Here is a 13,514-nt window from a genome sequence, read left to right as displayed (position 1 = left end):
CCCCCCGCAGCCCATGACAGGAAGTCCTGGGCCCCACACTTAAGTCTTTAGCAGCAGAGATCACTGTAGAAGGGAAGTGGGGGAGGGGGGAAGCAAAGTGTTTCCATAGGAATAAATGAGATACATCTCCCTTCAGGTCTGAGCAGCTTAGCAGCTGCAATGCCCAAAGCCTTGCTTCAGTTTTGGTAACTAATTACTGCTTTTTCCTCCTGTCTATACAAGACAGCAATAAACTAAGTAATTTCTACTGTTTTGGGCCTACCCAAAGCCCACCTTTAGGAATTCCTGCTCTTTCTCATTTAGCCTGGAGGAGAGAGGAGCAACCGAGACTTCTAACCTTGTCTACCTACCCACAGTCTAATTTGGGGAATTCCTGGACCTTTTCTTCCCTTGCCTGGGAGAGAGAACAAAAACCAAAAGCACCATTTGGGTGGCTTGCTCCAATCCTACCTCCCGGTCCTCAGCCAACAAAGGTCTTCCCACCCTTTCAATATGGCAGCTACTAGTTTCTCTTGACATCTGTCAGATCCTGTTAGTCAGCCTATGAGGTTCTCCTGTGTCTCTTCCAGCTAATCAGGTTTTAAACAGGATCCCATCCTTGTCATCAAAATTGATACATTTTTACTATTTATATTTCTTCATAGTTACCCTGAGAGAAACCCTGACCTTGCTGGAGTAGAGATCATTGTTATTATTTCCCCATGATGACATCACCAGTTTCCCAGAGGTGACCTCTAACAGCCACATGGCTCGGGCTCCAGGTCCAGGAGTTGTACCACAGGAGAAGAACCCTGAGATTAGGAATTGGGGTTTTATGTAGGAACAGGATACCTCTCCCCACCTCCCCTCCTGAGAAAAAAGAGAAATCTCTGCCCCGCAGGCTTTCACAGTCCTTTGGAATGTAAATGACTTATCTGAAGAAGAGAGGAGGAGTCTGCAGGACAGGACGCACAGCGTTTGGCTCTGGAAGAGGTAAGTGTTACTACCCTTTGAAGGAGAGCAGATGGTTCAAGGTCTGTCGAATACCCTTTAACTTCCAAGGCTTGTCCTTTAACCCAGGTGCAGGTAATGTTTCCTCAGAAAGTCCTAACTGTGCAGAACCATGAACATACCCACTTCTTGATACACATCAGTGGTTGCCTGTGGCTGAATGTTGGAGCGGGATTGACAGCGAGTAGGTAGGAGGGAATCTTCTGGGGTGAGGGAAGTATTTTAAAACTGAGATGTGGGGTCTCGGGATCAAAATGGCGAACAGGCCTGCTGTTGCAGCATCAAGCCGGTGGCTGGAGGGTATTCAGAAGTGGTATCACAGGGCCACAGGGTTCAGTAAACTGGAGTTAATGCGCGATGATACAGTATATGGGAAGGATGATGTGAAAGAGGCCGTGAGGCTTCCTGAGAACCTGTATAACGCAGGGTGTTTCACACTGAGAGAGCGCAGGATCTGACCAGGAGGCAGCAGATCTTGCCGAATGAGCAGTGGACAGAATAGGAGGAGAGTAAATTCTACCTTGAGCTACTGGAAAGAAGTTATTTTGGAAAGAAAAGGGAGAAGAATGGGCAAAGAAGTAATCACGGAGTTGAAATCTGTGGTTGCAGCTGCCCTCAAATATTTTTAAGAAGTTTAATAAATCTGAAGTGTACAATTGAGAACTATTTGTACTACTTTAAATAAATGTCTATTATAATTTTTTAAAATTAAATTTAAAAATTTTTTAATAAAAAAATTGAATTGCGGGGATGATTTTGCAATTGCATAATGTCCTAAATATCACTGAGCTGTACACTTGAGATAGGAAACTGAAGGGACCCCATGAAGTACTGCTTTTTTGCTGCCTCTCTTCTTGCAATGACCGGCACCTCCGCCTTACACATGCCTCAGTGTATGTCCTCCTTGTGAAGGTCAAGGAGTACTGATTTCTTTGGAGTCTTCCAGCACAATAGATAACATTTAAGGAGTAACTGGGCGAGGTCGTTTTTCAAGACCGCTGACTCCAGACACCTTGATGCCAAGACTCCTGGCTCCAGGGCCTAAGTGACCTATGGAGGGCACCTGAGCGCTGGTCCTTGTTTTGATCTATTCCTGGATTCTTGGAAGAACCACGTATACCAGACCACCATCCTCAATAAAACCTCTAGAGACGAAGCAAAGACCATAGTCTCTCTCTTTCCTTTCCAAGTCTCCCGGATGCTCTGTGATCTGCACTCTCTCTATATCTTCAAAGAACTCTGCTCTCACTTCCTCTTGGCTCCTAATTGATTTCTATCCTTCAAGAAGCCAAGGACCCTCTTGGCTGGTCCTGTGGGACCCCCTCTGGGTCCTTGGACCTGACCTGCCTACATCACACTTACAATGGGCAAATTGTGTGGTATGTAAATTATTCCTCAATAAAGCTATTACATATAAGCCATAGATTAGAAGGTTTATTTATAACAAATACAACTTAACAAAAGATCAGTTTCCAGATTATATAAAGAACTCCTACAAATCAATAAGAAAGAAAAAATAAAGGACCCTCACAAAAGATGACACACCCAAATGGCCAATAAATATTTGAAAATATGCTCAAAATCGTTAGGCATTAGAGAAATGCAAATTAAAGTCATAATGCTATACCATTACACACCCACCAGAAAGGCTAAAATGAAAAAGACAAAACCAAGTGTTGACAAATATCTTGAACAACTGGGTGAGTGTGTTCATGGGAGTGTAAATTGGTGCAACTGTGTTAGAAGCTTTGGTCTAACAATGAAAGTTGACCATATATATCCTTATGACCCAGAAATCTCACTCCTGGGTATATACCTGAGACAAGTGATTATATATAGTCACCAAAAGTCATTCAAAGGGATATAGCATGATTCATAGTAGGTCAACACTGAAAAACACCCCAAATACCCACCCATCAACAGTAGAATGAAAAATGATGGTATACTCACAAAAAGAAAACACTTCTGTTCTGCTCTCACCAACACTTCTGACACCACATATGTGGGATTTTCCACACCAAGCAGTACCCCAATTCTTGGTGGACACCAACTGGATATCGTACAATTTAACTTAATTCTGACACAAACTGCCTGGAGTTAACACAGATCCCACAGGTTAAGGGTTCAGTCCCACAAGACTGCCCTTCCCCCACTCCTGACTCCAGTCAGACATCTAGGCCTCCCATACTTCTTACTGGTGGCACACAATAAACCAGGGATTCCCAAGACTCCCTCTTAAGGCTTGATAATTTACTGGAATAGCTCACAGAATTCAGAAAAACAGTTTACTTACTAGATTACTGGTTTACTATAAAAGGAAACAATTCAGGAACAGCCAAACAGAAAAGATACAGTAGGACAAAGTGTGGGGAAGGGCACAAAGCTTGCAAGCTCTCTCCAGGTACGCCGCATCTGCTCTCTAAATCCCTTAGGTTAGGGTTTTTTTTAAACATAGGATTTATTACATAAACATGGTGGATTAAATCTTTGGCCATTAGTGATTAACTAAACTTCCAGCCCCTCACTTCTCCCCAGAGGTCAGGAGGTGGGGCTGAAAGTTCCACTAATAATGTTGGGTCCCCTGGCAACCAGCCCTAATCCCTAGGGGGTTTCCAAACGTTACTTCATTAACACAAATTCAGGTGTGGTTGAAAGGGACCTATTATGAACAACAAATGATGCTCTTTTTACCTTATGGTTCTGGGACTATTTCAGAAGCCAGGAACAAGAACCAAATATTATGCTCCTATGGCTCTTATCACTTTGGAAAATACAAGGGTTTGAGGAGCTTTGTTCAGAAGAGAAGGAAGACCAAAACATATTTTTCTTATTTTATCACAGTATCATAACCATATTGTGGAATGTTATGTCATAGAGGGAGGACTGTTGGGAGATTATTGGAAGGGGCACAAGTGGAGCTTTGGGGTTCTGTTAATTCTTTATCTTGGTGCTGCTTATGGGAGTATTCACTTCTTAAAATTTATTAAGCTACTCATTTTTGGTTTGTGTACTTTATTTTTATTATAGTTCACACCAACCCCACCACTACCAGAGTTCACTGTGTACGTAGAGTCTACTCTATACATCTATTCTGTGTGTGTGTGTGTGTGTGTGTCTATAATACGGTATAAAATAAGCATGTCTACTGCGTACCTACCTTGTGACACAGCAGTTCTATTCCCAGATATTTATCCAAACCTGGTGATAAAACTAATAGGTATCTAGCAGAGTATCTTGCACACTATGGTACACAATTAACATTGAACACAGAACAAAAAAAGGCCTAGTAGAGTCACCTAATATTTTAATCATTTTTTCTTTACCATGTTAACCAGCATGCAGAAATCAGTGGGACCTAAATAAATATCACCCCCATGACATTATAGATGACTGCCACCAGGTATCACGCTATCAGGTTTCCTTCAACAGATTGAAGCTGTAACTAATTTTATTATTTTTAATTATTCAAATCCAAATCCTTTAAAATTAAGTCATAAAACTAGGGCAATATGAATAATCACATTGAATGGTAAGTGCAATTATATCTGTATATGCATTTCATTCACAACTGATTCATGTTTAATAATCACAGTTCAAACTCAATTCTAATCAAAAGTACTAGTAAATATAAGTGTGAAATAAAGAACCATGCCTATATGCATATATGGCTTTCTGATTATATGCTACTCTACTGAGAAAATATGAATTCCCCTTGAATCCCCTCCTTTGTTCCCATGCTTTCATGACAATTTCTCTACTTCTCTGCCCCTCTCCACTCCACTCCACTCCACCAGCACTTCTCTGTTTGTATATCCCCCACTCCTCTTTGGCTCTTTCCTCTTTCTCATGCTTACCTTTTCTTCCTTCCTTCCTTCCTTCCTTCCTTCCTTCCTTCCTTCTTTCTTTCTTTTTTTGTTTTAAGATTTTATTTATTTATTTGAGAGAGAGTGAGAGAGAGAGCATGAGCCAGGCGAGGGAGAGGGAGAAGCCGGCTCCTCGCTGAGCAGGGAGCCCGACGTGGAGCTCAATTCTAGGACCCTGAGATCATGACCTGAGCCAAAGGCAGGCACTTAACTGGCTGAGCCACCCAGCCATGCCTCTCCATCTTTCCATAAATCTAATCTGTTTAAAAAACTAAACATTCAACACTAACTCCTCTTAGGTCTGTGCACCTATTGTAAAAAAGTCTTTGAGCAAAGTTTCATATTAGGATGTATTGTTCCCAGTAGCCACTTATGTTCCACCCTATTTAGGAGTGAAAAATACTACTTGATAGAAAAATCTGTATTTTACCTACAGTCAAAGTTAGTGATCATATTTCAGCAATGGAGAACTTTATTTATGGGGCACCTGCATGGCTCAGTCAGTGAAGTGTCCAATCAAACGTCTTGATTGGACTCAGGTCATAATCTCAGTGTTGTGAGATCACTCCCTCCTCCAGCTCTGTGCTGGGTGTGGAGCCTGCTTAAGATTCTCTCAGGGCACCTGGGCAGCTCAGTCAGTTAAGCATCTGCCTTCGGCTCAGGGCATGATCTCAGGGTCCTAGGACCAAGACCCACGGCGGGCTCCCTGTTCAGCAGGGAGTCTGCTTCTCCCTTTCCTTCTGCCCTCTCCTCCCCCACCCCCACTCATGCTCTTTCTCTCTCTCAAATAAATACATAAAATTAAAAAAAAAAAATTTCTCCCTCTTCCTCTGCCCCTCACCCCTTCCCTCTCTCTCTAAATAAAAAAGAACTTTATTTACTATTAACAGATTCTTAAGTATCATTGTGAATATATTTGTATGTTTAATTATAATCACGTTTGCTTGAATTATGGTTCTCAGAAGTAATTACAACTGTTATTGGCTATTAAATAAGAAAATGTATTTGCAGCTCAAAAATTTGTCTTGTTACATTTCCTGGTGGAAAAAGGCATGTATACTGACAGGATGTTAATTAATTTTAAATGGATTCACATTATTACCCAGCACAATAAAACAATAAGCAAGGCTGTGCTTGATGGATTAGAATTATTAGTATTCGTATTATTTTCTGTTTACGCTGTCAATATGTTTATATATATATGATCATTTTTGTAAATAAAATTGATTAAGATTTAATTTTAAATACTTGTGAATGAAGAATGTAAACTGCATTAATCCGTTCAAGCAAAAAAGTTTATTAAATTAGATTCTACTAACCTTCAGCATTTATGCACTTGTCAAATTACCTAACTTATGCTGTGTTGTAGGATAATTTTAGTAAAATATATTTTGAATTATTCTAAATTGTCTTAAATAAGTTGACTGATAAATTTACAAAACCAAAGTGTTTTATGAGCTACATAATTCAATCTCTAAATTTGACTTATTTCGATTCAAAACAAAGTTATAAACAATAAACTTCAGGTAATTAACACATTATATTCCTCCTTTCCCCTCTAACCATCATTTGACCATTTTTTTTCTATTGTGAGTTCTTGTTTCCTTTATAATTCTTAAATAAATCTTGGTTGGTATTTTTTGTCAATATGAAAATGCTCTAATTTCCTTATAACTTGTTATTAATGCTAATTTACTCCATAATTTATTTGCCCTTTAAAGTTTCTTTCTCTTTGACATTCATCTTAAAATTTCTTTGTTGGCAGTTACTGAGCCGAAGTATTTCATCAGCTGATTTGGATGCTGTACATGGTCATGAAATCCTGCCAAGTACATCTTTGAGCATTTTCCGTCATTGCTTGTCTTCTCTCTTATACTAAAAAGTATTATGTACACTATTTACATGCAAAATACATGTTTCTGAAATCTGACTGCCAAAGTCCATTTTTTTAATCTCACCCTCAAAGAGTGAAGGAACTTAAACACAGGTTTCAACTATTGTTCAAATGTACTAACATCTCTTTGTCTTAGGAAATGTACTATTAATATTGTTATTATTATTATTTAATATCTCTTTGAGAACCTTGAGGTATCATTGAAGATACAAGTGTACCTTATAAATAATGGGTAATAGGATTGACTTTGCCGGGTTAAATTCATTCTCTCAAGTCTCACCTCACGTGTCATTTTTTAAATTCTCCAGGAGTCAAAAATTAAACCAGTGTTGCCGAATGAACTTCCTATAGTTTGTGAAAAGAGAGAGAATGCCTATTTTATAAAAACATCAATAACTTCATTTCATTTCTTTTTTACCCCCTTTCTCTGGATCAGACAACCAATCCTGATATATAAGTGGAAGAAAAATAGGTAGTGAGAGGCTTCATGTTGCTGGCTATATGTCCTCTACAGAGAACACAAGAATTTTACCACTTAAATTCAGATCTTTTCTTTCTTTCTTTCTTTCAAGACAAGAACCATGAGAACTTTGTAGGAAAATTGCGTTCTTTTCGACCAGCTATTTGTACTTATTTTTCTACAAAAAGAAAGTTGGGCTAAATCAAAGCAAGATGGCAAAAGGCAAAATTGATTTTTCACAAATCACAATGTTTAAAAATAGATGTCACTGATTCCCTTGAGCTTGACATATTACTCGTCTCACCTGAGCCTCACGTCATCCTTCGGCTACAGGTGGTTAACAGAGAAACACACAATCAAAAGCCTGAAATCAATCAAATGATGAATTCAACGAATCTTCTCTTGGTACCTCACACTCACTCTTCATCCTGCAGAGACTCACAGCCAGGGAAAGTCATTGTTCATATTTGTTTATAGAAATATAAAGTGATGTATACATAATTGCAAATAATAATACAATAATATTATTATTGCTAGTGATAGACATACGTTATTATTTATTATGGTTAATAATAGAGTTACAGTTACTAAGGGGCATATTTAAACATATATCATTATTAAACACCTTATAAGAGGCATTTGCTTAAGTTAATTGAAGCTCAGAAAGAGATTAAAATGTTTTTTTAGACTGCCTTTAGTGGCTCTCTAAAGCAAACCTATGATGGACAGACAAAATTAGAGGGGTAAATTTTAGGTCAATATAAGCAGAATGTTCTAGCAATTAATGCTGCCTTCACTGGAATATGGCAGATTCAGACATCTACCTGTTTCCTGTTATTGAAGGAAATATAACAGAAATGGAATCGCTAAATGGGAGGGACATATCCAGACTCTCTGTTAATAAGAGTCAGGACACTTGTCCACAGCCCAGACTGCTACAAGAGTTTGGGTCCAAAGCCACCTTCCACAGGCACCCTGAAAAATGAGCTACCACAGTTTCTCCAGTCCAGTGTTCCTTCCCAGTGGTGATTCTAACTAATATATAATAATTGAGATGATGTGAAAAATATATATATATATGTATGATTTATTTATTTTCCCTGACTTAACTGAAATCAGTAGAAAAAACAGATTTGTGCCATATTCAGAAGCTCGTGAGCACGGAGGCTCAACTTCTCTCTTGAGAACGTCACTCAAATTTTCTCTCTTGTGACTTCATCTTTTGTTGATGGCATAAACCGGTCCCAGATTCTTTTCCAAACCTATCTCTAAGGAAGATAGGACCACTCTAATTATGATTTAGTTCACATTCACGTGGTTTTCTCATTATAATGTTTTAGCATGATAAGATACTCCTGTTGCCAGGGCAACCTAAATGCACAATTGTTTCCTTAAAACCTACACTATCTTGTCAGATTTCCTCTGTATTCTTGTCTGGTCTCACTTTTGTGTCATTAAGATGTAAGCATTCTAAAGTTTTCCCTCCTATTTTGCCATTTTTCACAATGCCTTGTTGATCTGTACACTCTTTTCCCTTTGATTCACTGACATGTTATTTTTATTAACTAATTCAAATACATTTCACCACATTGTAAACAAGTTTTCCCCTATCTTTTACATATGTTTGTCAAATTTTTCATCTCCATTAGAAAAAATGAAGAGAAATTAACTTATGTATTTAAAAAAACCTCTATTTTGGAAACCTATATGAGCATTACAACCAGTTTTTAACTTGTGCATTTTTAGTTTCATCATAGAATCCTGTCTCCTTTAAGATACTTAACATGTTCAAATTGACTATAATCATTTTTTTTCCTTTTTGGTGTTAAAATTGATATACTGGAAGGCCCCTGGAAGCCTTCTGATAAACTAGACTCTTTATCCTTTTTTCATACTACCTCAGATGTTTCTGAAAGCATCCTGGTTTTTGATAACATCAGAATATTTCAAGTCCATTCTTATTTTCCTGATTTTAAGTGGAGTCAGCTATACTCCAAGGAGCCCTCAGGACTTTTAGGGGACAAGAATATTAGAAGCCATATGCTGGAGTTAGATCATGCATTAGACTATCCCATGTGGTTACAAGAGGCAGGAAGAGTGGGACCAGAGGACCCAAGAACTGCATGCTTATGTTATTAACACACACTGAATACTGAAATAGAAAAGTATATTCACAAATAACAAAGGTATAATATTGTAACTTTTTCAAAATTATGGAAATTTAAAAGGGTAAAAGTAGTTTACAGAAGTGAAATAACTGATTTTTCTTAGCATCATGAAATGAGTCATATACAGCTACTAGAGTTGGCTGGAAAAGAATGGACAATCAGTAACAATAGTGTTTGCCAATAAAGAATTCTGCCTTTTCCTTTTATATATTCAAAACTGAAGAATGTAACTTGAGGAACTTTAACTGGAGTTAGTTCCTTTTTATGAATGATAGGACTTTCAAATAGATGACCTGGGAAAGAGGTCAGAGGGCCTATACCTTCTTATATTATTCAGTTCATTACTTTAAATAAAACAGAATTGGTAAATGAAAGAACGAAGATCTCAGATGACAATCTAAAGTTTTGTGGTTGTAATTCATATCTCACAACAAGGACAAATAAGCCCTTGTGTTTTTACCACCTCCTAATGGGTAAAATCTAGACTTCCATCACATCAATTATCTGGCCAAATATCCAGTGGAAACAGGAAAACTTGAAGTAACTTGAAATGATTTTCATGTACGTTTGCATTTGAATAATGGAGAAAGTAACAGATATTTTCAAAATGAAGTTCTGGAAATACATCCTGAAGATATATTCCATAAAATAAAACTTCAAAAAAAAATTTTTTAGGGTGTGGCTTTGTAGATTTATGAAAATATTACCCTTTGTTATATGAAAACTTTCGGGACAGATTAATTGTTGCCAAATTTCCTGCCCCTGGCAGCCATTCGTATGATGTACATGTTTGCAATCAAATCTCCCTCAAGAGCTTCAGGTGTCACATCAGATAAGCGTTGATTCATAAACCTTAGCTGTGTTTCCAAGATCTGTTGTTTTTCTTAATTACATCAACTCCAAGTCTGCTGAATATATTCATAGATATTTGCTGAACATTACATCACGATCAATCTTCATTTACTGTAACTACTCTTTGTGTATTGAGAAGTTTATCAATGTATAAGATTATTGTCATACTTTTAAGATAGGATTCTTTAATTTTTTTTTCTAAAAAAATGTGATGGTTTTGAAAGATGCTGGGTGTGACAGGGATTTGAGTCATTCAACAATATGTCATTCTTGAAGGACAAAACCTGAAATTAACCGTTAGCATGAAATCAGTAAGAGTTCATAAAGAAATAAACATTAAATAAAAACAAATCCTACTAATATTTGGCCAACAGATAAAGGCAAGGACTTGAACTGGATTTTTCACTGACTTATACTTTTGGCTGAATATTCTGTGTGGGCAAGAACTTGCCTTTTTCTTGTACTAATTTGTAGAAGACTAAAAGTCATAGTCACTCAAAAATTTTTATTATTTTACTCATCTGAGAAATGGAATAGAAATGAGAATAGAAAATGAATTTTCCTTCCAAGTCCAATGTAGTTTAAGACTCAGAATTAGTCTCAAAATTATGAAATTGAATTTATATAGGAAATTAGCACCCTAAAATTCTTACGTTGAATGGCTCTGTATACATTCATTTTGGACAATTACGCAAACCAGAGTGCTTTCTTACCTATATTTCACATACTTCACCTTCATTGTTTATTTCTAATGCTATTTATAGTTTGATGTTACATCCAACAGCCACAGTTGTGCATATTTTAAAACTTGATTGTTTCATTACAAGCATTAGTTTTTAATATAGCACAGAGAATTCAGTGATCTTCAATAATGTTTGCATAACATTTATGCAGAGGACAATTTTTGTCTTCAATGATAAGTTATGTTATTATAACATAATGTTGTAAAGTACCAATAGAAAACTTTCTTACTGTCCCAGAATTAGTCCCTAAAGGTCCATAGTCTGACACCAAGTAATCCAAGTGTATTTTCTTGTTTTCCCAGAAGTGACGCCTGGAACCCACATTCTAATGTTAAATTCTAAAATCAAAAACTACCAGTGGTGGGGCCAACCACTCGGAAGAGAGGATTTCTGAAAGTCACAACTTCAGCACAGCTAGAACCACCCATTAGAGCAGCCCTCCACTTCTCCACTTCCCCTGAACGATATACAAAGAAGGAAGGCTAGAAGTCACCTTTGAAGGGAATGAGAGTTTGTGGAGCAGCTTCCCATACTCCTCCCGTAGGTGAGGAGGAGCGTTCGAAATATTCTTTCTGATCCGACATGGGTGAGGATGTCAGAACTACTACCTCTTCCACAACGTTGTGACTGCTGATCATCCTCGTGTAACATTTTCTAAGCTACAGAACGAGCAGCACACTTGCTGCCCTAAACTTAAAGCTACTGATGACAGAAGAGAGGGGCAAGAGAGAGGAGGAGAGACAACCACAGGGGGTATTGCCTGTATCCCCACAGTGCGATGTGGCAAGAATATCAGTTTCCTACAAGCACAATGGGTATAGGTTAGAAATTGAGTGATTTTGCTAGTACTCTCCAAGACAGCTACCTAATGGAACAGGCATCCCCAACCGCAGGAGGTAATGAAGTGAAATCCCCATGACAGAAATGGGGACAGTAAGTGGTTAAGCTTCAGCTGACCCTTCCAAGCCATGGCAGCCAAGGGTAAGAATCCATTAGGGCTCTTCACAGACCCAGGGAACTTCTGCCCATTAGAAAACACACATTTGGATGCCTACCACAGAGAAGTAGCTGGAACTGACAGAAAGAGAAGAACAAATTACTATGGTGGATTTAAGTAATGAAAGAGCATTTCAACTAACAAAGGAAACATCAGCCAATTATCCATAGGCAGTTGCACATGAAAACACAGACTCTTCTCCCTCTCTGCCTCCACACCAGAGGACTAAGAGCTTGAAAGAGGACAAGGTCGTAAGAGAGTTTGCTCCACTTCCCCCGTTAACACAAGTCCCAAACCACCAGGCTGGACTTGGGGGGAAAGGAGAGCTTTAATTGAGTACAAGATTTACATTCTAAAATAGACTATCTATTAATAACCAGTAGCTTGTATTCTTTTTCTTATGTGAAATACCTATATACATCTCATTTGTGAAAGAAAGTTCCATTTAATCTGTAATTCCATGGTAACAATTATTTTCTTTCAGTACTTAGAATATATTATTCCACTGGTTTCTGGCTTCAGTTTCTGCTGTTGAGAAATCAAGTTTTAATCCAATTGTCCTTCCTTTGTGATTAATCTGTTTTATTCCCTGATGCTTTAAGTAACTGCTCTTTTTTCATTAATGTTTTAATTTCACCATGTCTAGGTGTGTATTTGTTTTTATTTACCTCCTTGAGATTCGTTGAGTTTTCTCATTTGATACTGGTACATTGGTGCTTTCATAACATCTGAAATGGCAATTACCTCTTCAAATATGTCCTTTTCATCATCCTTTCTATTTTATTATTCTGGAACTGTCGTTAAGAGTGTCTGAAACTGTTCCCTCTGTCCTCTCTTTCATATTTTCATGTCCTCCTCTCTCTTTGCTGATTCTGGATAATTTCTTTGCATCAATCTTCCATTGAGCAATTCTTTCTTTAACTGTGTAATGTGTCATTTTATCCATTGATCAGATTTAATCTAATTTTATATTTTAATTTTTAGAACTTCCGTTTGGTTCTTTATCAATAGCAATTTGGTCTTTGTTTATATTTTTGATTCACTCTTAAAGATTTAAAAAATACTCATACATATTTTTCTGACTGTTATATCTACAAGGCCTTGCAGGTAGTTTCATAAGCTTATGGCTTATTTCTTCATGTTCTTAATGCCATTTTATTGGGAGATGATATTGATTGGAACTCTGAGAAATGTTTGAAAGTTGTTTTTAAAGTTCTTTTCCCCATAGTGCATCTATGTTTTCTTTTGTCAGGTTCTTGGGGCCACTACCAATCCAGAATCATTTTAACTTAGTTATTGGCTTGGTTTTAAAGTCACATAGCAGTGTGAATTCATGCCCCATTTCCATGTATGTTAAAATATTCTGGTTAGAGGGGTGCCTGGGTGGCTCAGTCAGTTAAGTGTCCAACTTAGCTTTGGTCTCGATCTCAGGGTTGTGAGTTCAAACCCCACATTGGGCTCCATGCTAAGTGTGGAGCCTACTTAAAAAAAAGAAAAATTCTGGTTAGAAACTCTTAAAAGATTTTTCCTCTTCTTATATTTACTTT

At 37.5% G+C, this 13,514-nt stretch overlaps 1 pseudogene; it reads left to right on the top strand.

Annotated features, from left to right (window-relative positions):
- The window catches only part of LOC103661765, an 80,873-nt pseudogene extending 79,301 nt beyond the window's left edge, over positions 1–1,572 (top strand).
- Positions 1,573–13,514: the final 11,942 nt, after the last annotated feature.

This window comes from Ursus maritimus, unplaced genomic scaffold (genome assembly GCF_017311325.1).
Source record: "Ursus maritimus isolate PB19 unplaced genomic scaffold, ASM1731132v1 scaffold_11, whole genome shotgun sequence".
Taxonomy (NCBI): domain Eukaryota; kingdom Metazoa; phylum Chordata; class Mammalia; order Carnivora; family Ursidae; genus Ursus; species Ursus maritimus.
This window is presented reverse-complemented; position numbering and strand designations above follow the sequence as displayed.